The 19,398-nt window shown below is 32.2% G+C and overlaps 1 long non-coding RNA gene across 1 annotated transcript in view; it reads left to right on the forward strand.

Moving 5' to 3' along the window:
- Nucleotides 1-18,068, forward strand: part of LOC143204941 (uncharacterized) — a 28,945-nt gene extending 10,877 nt beyond the window's left edge. The window contains exon 3 of the long non-coding RNA XR_013007705.1: nucleotides 17,631-18,068. This is a non-coding gene — a long non-coding RNA (uncharacterized LOC143204941). The remainder of the gene's footprint in view (nucleotides 1-17,630) is intronic.
- Nucleotides 18,069-19,398: the final 1,330 nt, after the last annotated feature.

The raw sequence follows: 19,398 nt of genomic DNA on the forward strand, positions 1-19,398 counted from the left end.
CCACAATGCCTTCGCTATAGTTCTCCAAATGGGGGATATAATATTAGAATGTAATTCTTTGACCACATTGAAAACCGAATTTAACTTCCCTAGTTCATGCTCACCATAGAAAACCTACCTAAACTCTTTAGATTCCTTGAAATCCTTAATCTATAATATGATAGCTTAGCAAAAATTAGTTTAGCAAAATTTGTTTTTTTATTCAACATAATTCCCTTCAAGGGTGATACACTGATTATAGCGACCCTACAACTTCTCGATACCATTTTTGTAGCGTGATTTGTCCTTTACTTCAAAATAGACCTCAATTTCGGCGATCACCTCTTCATTCGACGAAAATTTCTTCCTAGCGAGCATTCTTTTGAGATCTGAGAACAGGATAGACACTGGGTGTCAGATCTGGAGAATACGGTGGATGAGGTAGCAATACGGAGCCCAATTCATTGATTTTTGCCATCGTTTTTACTGACTTGTGACAAGGTGCATTGTCTTGGTGAAGCAGCACTTTCTCGTTCTTCAAATGCGATCGTTTTTCGGAGATTTCATCCTTCAAACAGTCCAATGTATGTCGTGTAATGTAATAGTCGCTGTTGATGGTCCCTCCTTGTTCAAGGTAGTCAATGAAAATTATCCCATGCTCATCCCAAAATACAGACGCCATAACCTTGCCAGCCGACTGTTGCGTTTTCACACGCTTTGGAGCGGGTTCATCGTGTGCAGTCCACTAGGATGACTGTCGATTGGACTTCGGAGTGAAATGTTGGAGCCATGATGAGCCATTCATCCATTGTTACATATTGACGCAAAAACTCATTATTACGCTTGATCATTTTTAAACACTGCTCCGAATCATCAACACGTTTTTGTTTTTGGTCAACACTAACCAAACGCGACACCCACTTTGAACAGAGCTTTCTCATAATCAAATGCTCACGCAATATAAAACCAACACGTACTTTTGATATCTTTACGATGTTAGCTAACTTACGCAACTTCACTTTTCGATCATTCAAAACGATTTTATGGATTTATTTGATGTTTTCTGGTGTTACCACTTCATTTGGACGTCCACTACGAACAAGTTTCAAGTCAGCAAACTAACGTTTAATTGTTGTTTCTGATAGAGCGAAGTTTTTATAACTCTTTTCAAACCATTAATTTGCTTGAACGGTATTTTTTGCCATCAAGAACCAGTGTAAAATTAAAACACGAAATTCTTTTTGATCCATTGTTTTGAAAACAACAAAAGTAGTGTTACTCTTAGCGCAATTACTCATAAACTTATGAGTAGAATATCATGAAATTTTAACAGTTTTCTTTGAAGGTTAGTACCAACTGAAAAAGTGGCTAGTGGAGTCCCTCCTCAGCCCATGTGTTATGCATCAATATCAACAGCAAAGCCGGATATCATGGGTTCCAAGATAATGCTTTGTGTTTGGTGGGATCAGCTTATTGTGTTATACTATGAACTGCTAAAACTTAATGAAACCATTATGCTGAATAATAAATACTGTATAATAAAATAATATTGCCAACATTGTTGACCTGTTGCATTATCTGAGATTAGAAGCAGCTAATCAGCAAATCAAAACTATTATTGTTGAATAAAATATGTAGGATTACAAAGTTGCAAGACAATAACTCGACATGATCAGTGAAACTTCTCAGAAGCCGATGACAATCGATAAAACGCGGAAGCGTTTGTCGATCTCTGTGAGCACGAACGTTTAAAAACCAACAAATCAATATTCAGATGATTATCACGATAATTGCTAATAAAAACATCATGGTTACATTAGCACATAATTTATAATAAACTTATCTAGCAACAGAAACAAAACGGTTTCGAAATAATTACGAAGATTAAATAAAAACATAACCACACAATAATATCTACGCCATACATCTACCGGGCTACCGCTTTTATTTGTTCTTTACTGATGTTCTCGCGTTTTTTTTTTTCGTCGAGTTTGAGTCGGTTTTACATAAGGTACGTCCGAACAGATCGAAGATAACGCGAGATAATATTCTCGAACGTTTAACGTTCTAAACAAGCTACTTAGCAGACCATGCAGGATCTAAAATGGTCGTAAAATTTTATGAATGAATATGCTGTCGAGATATGACGGCAGAAACTGGTTCGCTAAAACGTGGGAACCACAGACGAGAACAAGTGTACGTAGAGTTGTCTTCGAAAATGACAAATGTAGCTTATGAATATTTTGTTATAAATACAATTAATTGATAAGTAATAATGTTATATATATTATGTTGGGGAAAAGTTATTTTTTGTGATTTACTAATGGTTAGCTTTAAGAGTATCCAAATTTAAGATTGCATAAACCATAGGTCAGCAATAGGTCATAGACTATAGATATAAACTGATGTTATCTTTATATCCATAATATTTAAAAGGTCATGGTACAATTCTTCATTGATTACATAACTATAAGTATTGGTAATTATTCAAAGATTATAATAATTATATAGTTTGTAGTTTAGGGCTGTGTTTTATTATATTTACATTGAACTCTTTGGCACACCACCTATGAATTAGAGTTCACCTCTATACATCTTCCTTTAAAAAACTAACCCTTTAGGCCACCACGCATTCACCAACAACAAGTTCAAAGGTTGGCAATGCCGGTGGATTGATACCATGCGGTTCCAGGCTATAAAAGACCATCACGACGACGTCTCGCCCTCTTTTCTTTTCTGCATCCCCTTGTAACAGTACCACTTCCACAACGCTACCGTACTTCCTCTACCTAACCTAATATCCTGTCAATTCTAACGTCGACCACATGTATAAATTATAAGTTAAAATAAACAAGTTTGATTCAACCAGTGTTTTTAGTTCTCGAGCAAATTCCTTCCAAAAATAGTAGTGAGTGTTCGGACAACCGATCGAGTCGACAGCCATTCATTCCGACCGACCGATCGGACGAACGTTCCTACAGATATATTTGCAAAACAGTTAGTATTCTTTCTCTATACATTTTAACCACATGTTAACAATTACGGTACGGTACGTTACAATACGATTTTCTACAATAGTCCTCTGTTAATTATATACTCATCGTAATTGTCAAATCACTGCCACTTTCGGAATCCCTATTCAAGTGAATAACTAACTTGTTATTTTCAATCTATCTAATATTTGTTCACGATTCCACCATTTGTCAATTTCTTTTACAGCGTGTTTTGGTCGAGTTCATCGAAACCGAAGGTTTTATTGTAGACAATGCTCCTTCCACATATCCAGACAGTTCTTGCTTGTATATCCATCTAGACCTGCACATCTATATTAATAATTCCTTGCCACTCGTTTGATATGACATTGGATTGGATTGAATATGCAATGATAGGGAGGAAGACATAACACTTTGTGGCGATATTGTTCAGCCATCTGATCTATCCTGTATCTTTTCTCAGATTTATTTCTAAAAATTTCTTTTAAATTATTTCCAGCGATTCCTTAATTATGCTTATTCCTCTGTCGATTCCCTTTTTGGGATCTTCTCCAACTGTGTACTATGATATGGTGTAATATCTATAACAATGATAATGTATGCATATAACTGATGGTCCCTCCAAATTTTTTAAGAGCTAATTTTCAAACCACTGTAGAATTATGTTATGGTTCATTTCTCCATAATAGTCACCTTGGACTTGGAAGAAAATACTAATTCTCAGCCAGGAATAAAATCATTAAACTTTCCAGCATGAAGAACAATATATCTGCAATGAATTATTAGTAAATGTTAACACTTACAAATCAGTCAGTCAATCTATTCAGTTATTATTTCAATGTTAATCGTTTTCCATCAACTTTTGTTATCTTTATATTATTTTTATTATCATTTTTCCATGAGTGACCCAATGTCCCATTTTGAAATAACTACGTCTCATCGAAATACACAAATTAAATGAGAAATATTTCGTGATTTCTTTATGTGCGTTTAAAAATTATTTTCTTTTGTAAGCAATGTCTGGAAGTACCATTAGACCTCTTCGTGGGTTAGCTTTACAAATTCGATTGTTAATGTAATCATCAGAGTCCTCGCTTTATATGGCTTCAGTTATAGTATCAATTAAACTTTGTAATTGTGTATGATATTTGGTAAATATAAAAAAATTTGGTGAATATGTGTATGTATAGAGTGCTTCTGAAAATTTATGAAATGGATAGAATTCTTATGGCGATTCTTATTCCATTATACCGAATTAAGACTTTTGGATTGTGACCAACTCTCTAATGCATTGTTTAATATTAATCTTTGAATGCCTTGTTGTTGAACGGTGAGTTATTGTTATCGATTACTTGAATAAATTATGAATTTTTGAATTTTCATTTTCTCACTTGAAAACTTTTTGTAATACATTCTTATCTCCTGTGGTGCTCCATTTTGCTTTCAAACATTTGAGTTAAAAAACTATAGGAAAACAAAGTAGATGCACTTATGCTATATTATGATATACGAGCTATTTTGTACTTAAATAAAATGAATAACATTAACTATATTAACTATATTATATACATTTAATTACAATGCAATTACAATTATTCATAATTTAGGGCAATTGGAACTGAAAGTCGAAAAAATCAATTTAAAATATTATCAAACGTACAACAATAATATACGTTCGTTCTTTACTAAATAACTTAAATCCGGCTTGATTGGCGCAGTGGTAAAGGCGACAGGACTTTCTACCTGCTCTTGCGATAGCCGGGGGTTCGAACCCTGCCTGGACACGGTCGTAAATTTATGTTTGTTATTGTCCAAAAGGTAAGAGTATATGATCTGTCAAGGAAACTGATCCAAGTCACGCCAGTAACCAGGCTGCGTAACACCGGATGTCAACCTTTTTGAAAATAATGGTTTCTAGGAAATCGCGCTTAAAATTTCGTTTTTAGATGCCGCGGTGTCAGTGCCTACGTCACTAAAATAACTATATTTTCGGAAATAATTCAAATTTTGTAAAATCCTTTGATGGCATTTTCTTAAAGGATTAAACTTTGATAATGTGAAAATGATCGACCATGAAACTACCAAAAATAAATATAATCATCTTAAGATTATCGAAACGCGCGTTTCCAGAAATAATCAATCGTATATTATACATCATATCATATCATTAAAAGATTAAGGCGCCTAAAGGTCGCGAGGTTAAAGCATCAATCAATTGGACTTTTCATCTACAACGTTTGTTGGTTATTTATAATATTGAGACTGATGTTTTGAAGAATTTTCTACACATTTGACAACAATTGCATTTGGCAGTATATTCGACGGGCCCACAGACAGTAATAAAGTCCCAGACCTGCTGGATTTCTACATTACAAAAGGCATCTCATTAAATCAAATTAGTACAGAAAACTTGTGCGATCTAACATCTGATCACACTCCAGTATTGTTAACACTGGGCGCGACAATCCCAAGAAAAGCAAAAAAGCCTAATCTTACCAACACACTTCGCTACTACCTGCAATATCAAAGCTATTTGAGAAACTGGTATTTAAACGCGTTAAGCATTTGGTAACAATACCAGATTTCCAGTTTGGTTTTCGAAATCACCATTCAACAATCGATTAAGTGCACAGAGTAACTACGGCTATTGAAAGAGCGTTTGAAGAAAATAAATACTGCCCTGTAATATTCCTGGATGTCTTACAAGCTTTCGATCCAGTTTGGCATTTGGGATTAATTTGTAAGATGAGCAAATTGTTACCGCGTAACTATTGTCAATTGCTGGAGTCATATTTGTTCGGAAGAAAATTTAGAGTATCGCACGAAATGGCGTTCTCGACATTTAAAAATATCTCGGCTGGAGTTCTACAAGGTAGCGTCTTAGGACCTCTCCTGTATCTGCTCTACACTGCTGACATTCCAACAACAAAAGAAACACTTCTTGGAACCTTTGCTGACGACACAGTTATTATGGCAAAAGATATATCTGTGCCTAGGGCAATAGAAAAAGTGCAATTGGCAGTCAACAAAATCTACAAATGGACGAAATATTAGAAAATTCAACTTAATAGCTCCAAATCTGTCCACGTTAATTTTGCCTTAAGGCGAAATAATAAAAACTTAATTATATCACTCAATGCATGCCCGATTCCTCAAGGCAGAATCAGTAAAATACCTTGGAATCCATCTTGACGGTAGATTAAATTGGAAGCATAACTTTAGACAAAAAGCAAAACACATTAGAACCAAAATAAAACAACTATATTGGTTAGTCGGAAGATACTCTCAACTTGATCTAAAATCAAAGAGGTTGATTTATAATACAAGTATAAAGCCAATTTGCACCTATGGGGTGCAAATATGGGGTTGCACTAAAAATTCAAATCAGTTAGTCATACAGCGCTATCGCTATGTAATAAATGAAGAACTGCACGATGACCTGGAAATTAAATGGATTTGCGAAGTTGTGCAGGATTTCGCCTTGAAACACGAAAGAAGTTTACTAAATCATACTAACGTGGAAGCAATACAACTGCTGGACAGCGCGCAGGATGTCAGGAGATTGAAACGAACAAAACCATACGAACTTGTGTGAACATTTAGTGTGTACTATTAGTGTAAACTATAGCTAGAAGTTAATAATTAATAAATAATTATAATTTTATAATTGAGGAATACATATTGATGTATTTTCTCGCACTTGTCTTGCTTGTTAATTAATCCAAGTACATAGGAAAAGTAGTAATAAATTAATTGTAAATTAAGATTGTACTAAGCGTATCTAATAAAGATGTTATAAAAAAAAGTATATTCGACGTCATCTATGACGTACATTGGCTGTTTTACTGGAAGGACAATACCTACTAATAAATTCGCTTATGTAAAAGATAAGAGATGAATTCACACTGTCATACGTTCGTTAAAAAACTAACACAAATAGTGAACATGGTAATGAGGATTCTTTCTCCATCTTTTACCCGGCGTATTCTAACAGTCCAACATCAACGACTCACCTAGCGGAATATTAAATCACCGAGCGAAAAAACTAGAAAGTAACACGTATATATTTCAAGTCGGAGAAAAACCAACACAAACGCATATAAAACCAAATAGATTTAAGATATGCACATAAAAATATCAAACGGTCAGGCCAGTGGATGGAAAGCCGAGAGGAAAAAGCAAGAAACAGACATAACTATAAAGCATAGCTGTTAAGTGTTCATTATGGACAATTAACATCGACAAGAATTTCGCCTTGCCGATCAATATATATATCGTAAATTACGTTAAGGAGTCCCGAGATGTTTTCGTTTGAAATTCAAAATGTAGCCGTTGTGACGATAGCGTCTTTTTTCCTCTCTCATCTCCGTATCAATTAAAACTTAGTTTGCAGAAATAATTGCTAATGATTGTCGGAAGTGTTACTGTTATCCATCGATCCATAAGCCTGGCTTCGCCGGGTACCAGTTAGACGTGATTAATTTGTCTTGTGGACTTTTTACAAGTTGTGGATTCTGTTTTACTGACGGGCTGTTATGAACATTGTTTACCGTATATCGTATTGTTTCTCACCATAAATTATCCGAAAAATAACTGTAAGATAGATGAGCTGAATATAAAGAAATAAACCGATAAAATCAATTGAGCCATCTACGATTAATTAACGAAGCGACTGTTGGAGAATTTTTTCCGTGAGATATCTATTCGTCAAGTTTGATTTTTACGATACCGTCATTGAAAGCCTCGACGGTAGGGATAGGATTGTTGAGCATAATCGATATGATGTAATAATACACGTGATACGAAAAAAATAATTACCGATAAAATATATATTAGGTGCCTGCATGTATCTGCTTGATCAGCGATATCTATTGGCGAACATTCGAAGTATTAATGCTGAACACTCAACAATTGTTAAACGTTAATCAAGAAATGACCAAAACTGGATTTTCTACATTCATTACTTTAGTTATTTGATTTGTATAAAACTGCTGCTGAAGCTCGTAAAATGCTTATAGTCCCATATCGGTTTAAATATCAACGAATTAAAAGTGCCGATTTTGATGTCAATTAGCGTTGGGAACTATTGACCGAAAACAGTCGAAACAGTCGATAGTCAAAAAACTAGAGACTGAAAATGTGTCAGACGAAGATGTACGAACTCTTTCCTGTACAAATTATGAGAGAGGAAAGGACGGATATAATTGCTTGGGGCAGTTAATTTCGTATGTGGTTATATTTTCCAACGGTAGTATAAGCGAGACGGAGATATATGAATTCTTCCACGAACTAACTTCAAAAAAGAAAAGGATAAAAATAATTACTGAATACTATTATAATAATAATACAAAACATGCAATTTATAATTTAATTTTAAACAAAGTAGAATTACTTTTATAATTGAATGTTCTGTGGACCTGTAAAAAGAAATGGAATTTTTCCTAAAACCTAAAAACTAAAAATGTACAATAACCATCCATACCTAATCATATTAAAAGAACCTAATCCATGACATCATTAAAAATGATTTGAATGAAAAGATACAAATGTTTTATTATTGAACAGAAATATTTTTTAACAAAAATCGAGAGAGTTATCCAAATATTATATATTATTGCCAGAAAGACAGTCAAAATATTTTACTATATATCATTCCCAATTTTAATATTTTTACCCATTACACTAACAATCCTGAAAATATCGTACGAAAATGCTATAATATTAATATACAATATATTGTTATTTACAAGTAAACTACCAAAAAAATCATAAAACTACATAACATATATTACATATAAACCTATGTAAGCATAAATTGGGTATATTTTTGTCAAGGTCGCGGCTAGGACGACAGAGTCGGGACGTTACAAAGCAGTCGAATGAAATAAGTTGAACCAAAAATAGAAACTAAAAGTATGACTGAAACAGTCGACAGTAAATAGGTACAAAATCAGTCGGATTGAAAATAGCAACTGAAAGCAATCGACTGAAACAATCACTGGTAAAAAGTAGTAAAATAAGTCGAACCAAAAATAGCGATTGAAATAGTGGATAGTAAAAAGTAGTCTATTAGTAAATAGTTGATAGTCAATTCAGTCGATATACTTAATTTATATTCTACTATATACACAATTTAGCTTAATAATCTATTTATAAAACCTATTTATCTATTTACAATATTATTTTAACTACTTCTAACTGACCAGTTAGAAGTAAGTGCCGATTCCAAACAATAAAAAATAATAATATAACGTTGTGTCATATACACAAAGCTAAATTACGAACAAGTCTAATTTATTTTGTTGCAACGATTATTATATATATATTTTATATTAATTTTTTTTGTTAAAATTCTAATTTTGATTATTTTTAAATTTTTAGTGCGTTCCTCATTAATTTATTAAGTGATTTAATTTTTTCATATTCTCTATTTCCCTTTTTAATGTTATATATTTACTCAATAGATTATGCTGTAATTTTATCAAGTACTTTATTACTTGATATGTAGGCCAAGTAAAGGTGCAGTACGTATAAGAAAGTCGGAATAAAGTAACAAAGTTTGAAAATAAGGAACGCTTCAGGTCCCGGAGATCGCTATCTAGTTTAGGTGATTTAATAAATACTTTAAACAAACTAGAACAAGAAAAGTCGTTGCCTCCGCCGGGAATCGAACCGGCGACCTCTGCGTGTCAGTTAAACACCCTAAGAACGACATCATAGACAGTTGCTTGCAATTTTTCTACGGCTTCTCATATGATGTGGTTAATACTTAAACAGCAAACTGAATGGCTTTTGCACTGATTGAATTTAGTAAGCAAGCCCTTACTAAAAACTCCTCAAAAACCCTTGAAGGTTATAACGGTCCGGTCCCTGCTTCCATCATGAGCTTGCCTAAATAGCTTCAATATATACAATTAGTTGTCTGTACGTCACCATAATATTTAAAGAAATATCCTTTAACTGCTAACTATTGAGGAGTTTTTTGTGTCCTTCACATCAGCTCAGCAATAACATTATAGACAAACACATGATTATTTTAGATAAAAACATATGTGAAAATATTGTACGTGCCTGTGAAATTTGAGGGTTCCCCTCAATTTCCCCGGATTATACCATCAGATCTCGACTTGATTCCAATGGGACCACCACGGAACTGCACTCTTTCGAATAAAAAAAAAGAATTTTGAATATCGGTCGACAATTGACGGAGAAATCGGTGAACGTACATAAAATATATACAGTCGAACATAAAACCTCCTCCTTTTTTGAAGTCGGTTAAAAAATAGACATATCAATATACGATTTTTAATTAAACTTAATGAAACATACGATTCTTAGAAAAAAAACTGGAGAGCAAAAAATCTCTGCGAGACCTATTATGCAAAACAGTAAAAAACGCCCAGAGAAAGCTAATGCCTGAAAATAACTCAGGCAACGTTCTGCGCGTTCACTGAAAACGGTAGCAATAAATGTCACTCGGCAATCTAATTCACGACATTGAACCAAACACTACATGAGCTTTTATGGAAAAACTAACAGTCTTCGTTTTTTCTTTGGTCGAACAATAGGAAACGTAACAGACCGCTTATTATTGCTATTCATTTTCTCAATCAATGGTGACGCGTTCTTGACCTTGGTCATAATAAAAGAACGTCTATAAATAGTATTTTTTTTTCAAACTAATAAAACAATTTGGTGAATTAATTGGTTAACATATAAGAAATTTATTATCACTACATAGTATAAAACAAAGTGGCCTTTTCTGTCCCTATATCCCTATGTGCGCTTAAATCTTTAAAACTACGCAACGGATTTTGATGCGGTTTTTTTCAATAGATAGAGTGATTCAAGAGGAAGGTTTATAAGTATAATACATGCATAATATACTAAGGCAACATTGCTAATTTTAGAGGTTTCTAACGTGATGTCGTAAATTAACCTATTTTTTAGGCTTATTTAGCAATTAGCAAAAACGCTGCCTAACCCCACGAGTTAGATCAAATTAATGTACTACAGTATTGTACACCATAAAAAGGTCTACAAAAAAGTCCACGATGGTATATGTTTATCTTTTAGGGATAACCCACATTAACCATTTTTATTGTTTACTTTTTACGTGAGAAAATGGCTTATTTACGAAGCTATTTTAAGCAATACTGCATTAATCCTTATCGAATTAAGTACCTTAAATACAGTGTGCAATTAATATAGATCAATATGGTTCCTTACAGCATGTAAATTAAACAAATATTTTCGGAGATATTACAAATTTAAAATTTGCGTTTAAAAATGTGTAATGTATATAAAAATTGTATGAATTTAGATATTCCAAAGATAGCAGGAAATCTTCATAGTAAGTATAGGGGAAGAGGAATTGTTTTACTCCAAATTTAATGCGTGCAGGCCAAGGGCAGTAATGAATGAACCAAAAATACTGGATCGATTTTAATCCTGTTTTCATTGAGTGACATAGGCATATATATTTTATGCCCGTGCAAAGTCGGAGCGGGCCGCTATGTTTTTATATACAACGTTCATATTTTTTCTGTAGTGTATTTAATTTAGTATCAGCATTGCACCCGTGCGAAGCCGGGGCGGGTCGCTAGTATTCCTATATAATACGGCGGTATTTTCAGTATATCGTTACTATCGTGTTACTACTAAGTGTATATGTATGTGTAGTTGTATTACTTCCACGTCGCTGTGATTTAGCAACCTTATTTCATGTTTTAAGGCGAAATCTTGGATCACTTCGTGTATCCGTGTGATTTCGAGGTCATCTTGCAACTCTTCATTGGTTACATAGTGATAATCATTGGTAGTTAGTCGTAGGACTTTTTTTTGGGTGCGTTGAATTACTAGTTGATTTGATGTTTTAGTGCAGTCCCACATTTGTACCCCATAGGTCCAAATTGGATTTATGATTGACTGATAAACCAATCTCATTGATTTTAGGTCAAGTTGAGAGTATCTTCCGACTAACCAGTACAGTGGCTTGATCTTGAGTCCAATCTATTCTGATTTTTGTCTAGCATCATGTTTTCGAGTGAGGGATCGGGCATCCGTCAAGTGACATAATTTTTTTTTTGTAATTTCACCGCAACGCAGAAATAACATGGATTTGGAGGTTTAACATGGACATGGCTTCTAGTCCATTTTTAGATCTTGTTGACTGCTACTTGCAGCTCGAATGGGAAGTTCTGGCTTACTCAGCTTATTCCTACATATAGCGACTTCTGTTTACCACTTGTTCCGATCGTTGCAGCATATCTTCGCGGTGATTTCGAAGTGCTGAAGAAGTGTAAAAGAAGACTAATATTGGAATCGCCACTAAACGAACTTAAAATATGGTTCCATGTTTTAAAACATGTTGCCAGAAATACAGGAAAATATTTAGGCTAATATATACTGTACCAATTTTTCTCAATAAATGCTCTTTTAAAGTGAATGGTATCATCTAAAATATTTACCCGCGGTGCGAAATAGTTTTATATTTAAACATTTTTCTTTTTAAGCGACTTTCTATAGGGTTAACTAGTTTTCTCTGATACGGCAAAGGCCATCTCATGCCAATATTTTTGTTCAGTAAGCATCAGTAACCAACCAACCAAGTTCCTGACTTCGTGAGTTTTTTTTTAATTATTGTTATTTCTGTTTTAACGGTAATATGTACAGCCAGAACTTCTACATATGGAGAACAATTCTTTATATTCATTGTGCATACTTAAAAGCATTCAATATTATTATCATTCAAAGCAACTAGAACTAATTGCCCTACAAAATTCGAGAATTTCGAACCCATGTGCTAGTCGGGCGATGTTATATTAATCTCAACTATTCCTTGTTCAGAAGGCGCTAAGTCCAGTGCGTACGTTGGGTGCGGAACATGTGGCCGAGTATTGTCTTCCAAGAGACTTGTGAGTCTTTCTTGCAACTATATGTATCGGTTTCTTTCGGTTTTAACACCTCATAATACACTACACAGTTATGTATTGATGTAGATGGATCTCTTGGATTTACCCATGATATCTTGGGCTTAGGATTATAATAGTTGATTCATTTTTCATTACCAGTCACAATATGCTACGGTGAAACTGCGATGTAAAATCGGGTGGAAATGGCATTTTCAGTAAATCCCTATGGTAGTTTCTTTTATATCTTTCTCGTCGCGTATAATTGTCTGTAAATAATCGATTAATTAGTCTTATAATTCATTATATTGGACCTTTCTTTACCCGCCTAAACGTCCTTTGTCATTAACATCAATATTACCGCGTTTAAATCGTTCAAAATTAAACCGACAATTAGGAAAGATTAGGTATCTAAAGCAAACAAACAACTAAAATAATTAATCTAGGAAATATAATTTTGAGCGTTCCATGTTTAGTGTCTTTATACATTGAATAAATAATAATGTTAAATAAATGTAAAAAAAAACGAATTTAACAGATATGTAACAGTAATTTAATAAAATACATGTATAGTCTATTCAAAGTTTTTTTGTAGATACGTTATCAAGATGTTTAATGTATTGCCTGCTCGACTTTGTAAATTCGTTTTAGAATAAGACAATATTTTCCTTTGTTATATTGTATATTGTGTTCTCATTGTATTCTAGTTAAAAAGAGTCACAGCTTTGTCTGATTAGTTCGATCACGTAAACGAATGAGCCTGTCAAAGTCGTCCTGTTGTCAGACGTAAGCAAAATTCTTGAAAACAATAGTTATAAAAGGTTATAACTCTATAAGCTATTGTGGCTGCATAATTAACTGTAGTATTTAGATGTACTACAGTGTTAAAATAAATTATATTTGATGAACATTATATTGCAAACGCAAAGCCACACTGAACTGAAACTCATAGTTGATGCGGCAACACTGCTACGTTTTGATGTCACAAATTTAGATGATGTGTGTACAAAATAACATTGAATAGACTATAGTACCAGGAAGTTTTAAAACTATATTAATGATGCAATACATTTTAATAATAAAAACGATATTTCATGGCAACGCCTATTCGAAACTTACTTCTAGTGAAAGACGTAAACTTAGTTTACATGAATATGTATGAAAATGCGAGATACAACAAAAGAAACTGGAAACACCCTGCTTTGATTTCGTGTTATTTTTTCTCTGAATCAATGAAACCATTACAATAGTTTATTAGTGGTTTATGTCAGCTATTTATATTTAAATAAAGCTCCTAGATGGAATACCGACATGTATAATAAATTGTATTCTAGTTAAAAAGAGTCACAGTGTTATCTGAGTAGTTTGAACACGTAAACGAGTGAGCCTGTCAAAGTCGTTCTGTTGTCAGACGTATGCAAAATTCTTGAAAACAATAGTTGTAAGAGGTTATAACTCTAACCTATAAACTATTGTGGCTGCATAATTAACTGTAATGTTTATATGTACTACAGTGTTAAAATAAATTATATTTGATGAACATTATATTGCAAACGCAAAGCTACACTGAACTGAAACTCATAGTTGATGCGGCAACACTGCGACGTTTTGATGTCACAAATTTAGATGATGTGTGTACAAAATAACAATGAATAGACTATAGTAACAGGAAGTTTTAAAACTATATTAATGATGCAATACATTTTAATAATAAAAACGATATTTCACGGCAACGCCTATTCGAAACTTACTTCTAGTGAAAGACGTAAACTTAGTTTACATGAATATGTATGAAAACGCGAGATACGACGAAAGAAACTGGAAACACCCTGCTTTGATTTCGTGTTTTTTTTCTCTGAATCAATGAAACCATTACAATAGTTTATTAGTGGTTTATGTCAGCTATTTATATTTATGTAAAGCTCCTAGATGGAATACCGACATGTATAATAAAAATTAAGTATAACGATTATGGTTTTGCTTGGTTTTTATTAAGAACACGGTTCGTATTGCTTTTAGAATGTGACACAATAAAGAAATCGTTTATAATAAACGTTGGAGTAATTGCAGTACTATTCACATACGCATTATTTTGATATCATGTGCGTATAAAGTTTCGCTATTTGAGTGGTAACAGGTTCTTCAAAAATAGTACTTTATTGAAAATGTGTGAGTCTGATCTTGAAAAATATTTTGTTGATCTCTATCCTAAAAAATCTGTTATATTCGAATAGAGGAAATTAAAATAAATTATATTTGATAACATTTTCGGTAACAAGTAGATACGAATTTTGAGATAGATCAACATAATTCATCTCGTGGGATCTCTATCAACCACAAATAATTTTTGATGCTTTTATATAACATTGAATATCTATAGAAGATTTATATTGGGAGTTTACGTGAATCAACACTCGAAGCGTACAGATAGGTGATGAAAAGTTCGATAAAGAAGGTGCCTGTGTGGATTGGAAAGGAGGTGAGATATTTTGAAACTATGGATTTACCAGTAATCATAACCAGTGAAGACATTGATCATCGATGAAATTGCACATATACTTCCACTGTTGCTCTTCACATATATTTACAGTTCAACCCAGTTAAAGTAATTGATAAATAATTATTTCTCACTGGCTGATAGTGTATTATTATATAATTAATGTATAATTGAACTATTTAGTCCATTCAAAGTTTATTTGTATATGCGTCATCGAAATTTGTTACGTCAAAACGTTGCAATGTTGCCGCATCAACTTTAAGTTTTAGTTCAGTTTGGTTTTGTTATGCAATGAAATTCTAATCTAAATGAAATAATTGAACAAAAATGTTATCAAATATAATTTACTCAAAATACCTCACAGCAATAAATCCAACAACGCTAACCGCCATTAAATAAATGCAGTTCTATTGTATAAGTTCGAATATAATAATGGAACTGATTTCTTGCGAAAGATCGAGCGCGACACGACATTGGCGGCGTTAATGGCGCGCTGTCGCTGTTCCTGCGAACATTCAGAATTTTGATGGGACGGTCTTTAAAAAATAGGGGTAATTCCGAGCCATAAAAATAACCTCGTCTCAATTTCCGACCACAGAAACAATTCAAATCGATTTTAATCGTCGCTAAATCGTCGCAATTTGGTAATAAAATATGGCGAAACCTATTCGCCGTAAATAAATAAAATAGTAATTAAGATTCCTTCGTGTAAGACCTGTACCAGTACCACACTCGGTAATGTGGACATATCCATTTAGATATTTCGTATTTCAATTTTATTTTTTAGAACTAATTGTAAATTAGCAGTATTTTAATTAATTATTAATTTTTATTACCATTGTAGGTTTTGGGACAATGTGAATTAGGGTTCTGGCATCTAGAAATTTTACTCTAATAATATAAGGTTAGCTTAGGTAATAATTATTAAATGGAACCATTTTTTGAGCTCTGAAAATGAAGATTCCAAAAGGTAATTTTCGATATATTTTGATTTCTTTCAACTTGGCATGTCAAACGTTAAAAAGTCGATAAAAATTTTGAGATAGAGCAACATATTTCATCTCGTGGGACCTCCATCAACCATAAATTAGTTTTGATGCTTTTATATAATACTGAATATCTAGAAACGTTTTATATTTGGGGTTTACGTGAATCAACACTCAAAAGTGAAAAGATACAGGTGAGGAAAAGTTCTATAAAGAAGGTGTTTGCTTAGATTGGAAAGGTGGTTTGTTGGTTGAGGTTGAGTTGTTTTTTAAACTATGATTTTACCAGTGATCATCACCATTGAAGACGTTGATCATCAATTAAATTGCACATATACTTCCACTGTTTCTCTCCACATATATTTACAATTCAACTAACTACATATATTTAAATAATTGATAAATAATTATATTTCACTGGCTGAGTCTTTTATTATATAATGTATAATAATAATTAATAACTATTTATTATATATTATAACTATATATTATAATAATGTATAATAATAATTATTATATAATGTATAATAATAATATAATGTATAATAATAATAAATAACAAGTAATGTATAATTGAACTATTTATAGTCTATTCGTTAATAGTCTATAAGTTTATTTGAATATGCGCCATCGAAATTTGTGACGACATCGACAATGTTGCCGCATCAACTCAGTTCAGTTTGGATTTGACATAAAACAAAATTCTAATCTGAATAAAATAATTGAACAAAAATGTTATCAAATATCATTTATTTTAACATTATAGTACACCTAAAAACTACAGTTAATTATAGAGCCACAGTAGTTTATAGGTTAGAGTTTCAGTCTCTTATCACTATCACTATACTTTCAAGAATTTTGCATACGTTTGAGAATTGGACGACTTTGATAGGCTTGAATAAACTATATGCATATTTTGTGCACGCTAGCAATCTGATATTTTATATTTCAATAACATGCTGTCTTAACGATTGTCACGTTATACCGTAATATATAACAATTGTTCCTTTTGTTATTATAATTTTTGATCTCATGATTTGATTACCAAAAAATGTAGGTAAAAGAAAATAAAAGCAATCATTTCCAACTCCCAATTTCTTGCTCTTTTAAAGTGCTTGTTAATTAGATTTTAGTCCTGATATTGTCTAATAATTAGAGTTAGGATAAATGTCATATACTATATATACTATATCATGTATTTATTCTTAATTTACTTTTCAGTTATAGTTTATAATATATAGTAATTATTATTTTTAATTTTCAGTACACAGCAACAACACTAACGGAAGGCGAGGACAGAATTCCATCGGATACATATGAAGAATAATAAAAAAATAGAAACAATATGGAACGAATTAACGTACTGAGGAATTAGGTTTATTTAATTAATATACTTTAATTATATACGCTAAAATTGTGTGACTATTAAGCATATTTAGTTTGGATTTTATATTTTAGCTTTTAAATTAAAGAATACCTAGTAGAAATAAAAGCTAAGAGTTTAAACATAAGGTTGGGGAAAAAGAAATAGGAATACCATCCATTATGTGAGTGTCAACTGGAATAATTTTAACTGTTTTACAAACATAATATAAACCAGTTATCACAACATACGAAAAACAAATAAATCCTTAATTGCTCCTAATTATATATTTTTATTAATTAATAATGATTTTAATTTTTATTGTATTTTTTATGTTTAATTAGCTATTAAGTTGAAATTGACTGAGTAAAATTAATGAGTGATAAATACACATGTGAACAGTAAATACACAGTAATAGTTTATATTAAGTTTTTTTTAATTATAAACATTTTTACCATCAATACAAAAGTCTAAACTATTTCGTAGCCTTTTGTTAAAATAAAAATCAATTGAGTGTCTTATAGTACGTGAAAAATTATAATTATATTAATTTCAAATATATTCTATTATGAGTTTCTTTTGTGAAGAATTTTTGTTGTCTTTGACTGATTTAATTGGTGTTTCGTTTTGTTTTCGGAGGAAACTTAATTCTGTCGAGAGTATTCTGTAGATATAAGGAAGAAGCGACAGTCGGAGGGTACTATGACTGGTCTGTAAGATGCAATTTTTGACGAGTCATTAAAGAAGTGGGTATTGCTCTTAACATGGATATTTTTCTATAATTCAAAGTTGATACAAACATACGTTTGTATACAAAATATACAAACTTTTGCGTTATTATATTATTCATCCTAAATATAAATATAAAGTTAAAGGCTTTTTATTATGCATAGACAGAAACTTCATTTACAAATTTCAAGGTATACTGGTTGCCTTAGTTATTTTAATTCTTCTTGGCGATGATGATATTCCCATTCCAAATGATCCAAGATCAGAAAAAATATTACTTGAGTTTTTGCTGACATGTAAATATAAATATGTTTCATGCGATGAAATGTGATTTTCGTGGTCTTGCTATATATTTGGAAAATTAAGGTGGTAAACCATAATTTCATCACTAGATTACAAGGCAGTAGGATTTATCTCAATTTTTGCTGATTCGCTTTTCCTTTTTATTTTCCCAAGCATTACATTAGGAAGTTTATTTGAGATTTAACCTCAGTTTTTTATGGAATGTAATCGTTTACGTCAAGAATTTTTTTCTTACCTTGAACATCCTTAATACAATCTTCTATTTCTATTATACTTATCAATTTACATCAGTATGTATTTCCCAAATTAAAATTAAATTAGGTTACTTAAGCCGAAGTTAAGAGTAAACCCTTTGGTCACCGTGCAGTTCTTCGTTGGTTATGTACCGATTAGCATTGTTAGTTAAGGGAATGACTAGCAGCTCTATATTTTCCTCATAAGTCCAAATATGCATTATAATTAACTGCTAAATGAATCTCTTTGGTTTTAGGTGAAGTTTTGAGTATCTTCCGATTAACTAGTTCAGTTCTTTGATTTTGATCTGATCTGGATTGAGATAAATATCGAAATATTTTGCTGATTTTACTTATCATTAGGACATTGATATACTTTAATCTATTGCGATATTGCTGTATT

This window comes from Rhynchophorus ferrugineus, unplaced genomic scaffold, assembly GCF_030347505.1.
Source record: "Rhynchophorus ferrugineus isolate W39M unplaced genomic scaffold, kcgeb_rfMv2 rfM11, whole genome shotgun sequence".
NCBI lineage: Eukaryota > Metazoa > Arthropoda > Insecta > Coleoptera > Curculionidae > Rhynchophorus > Rhynchophorus ferrugineus.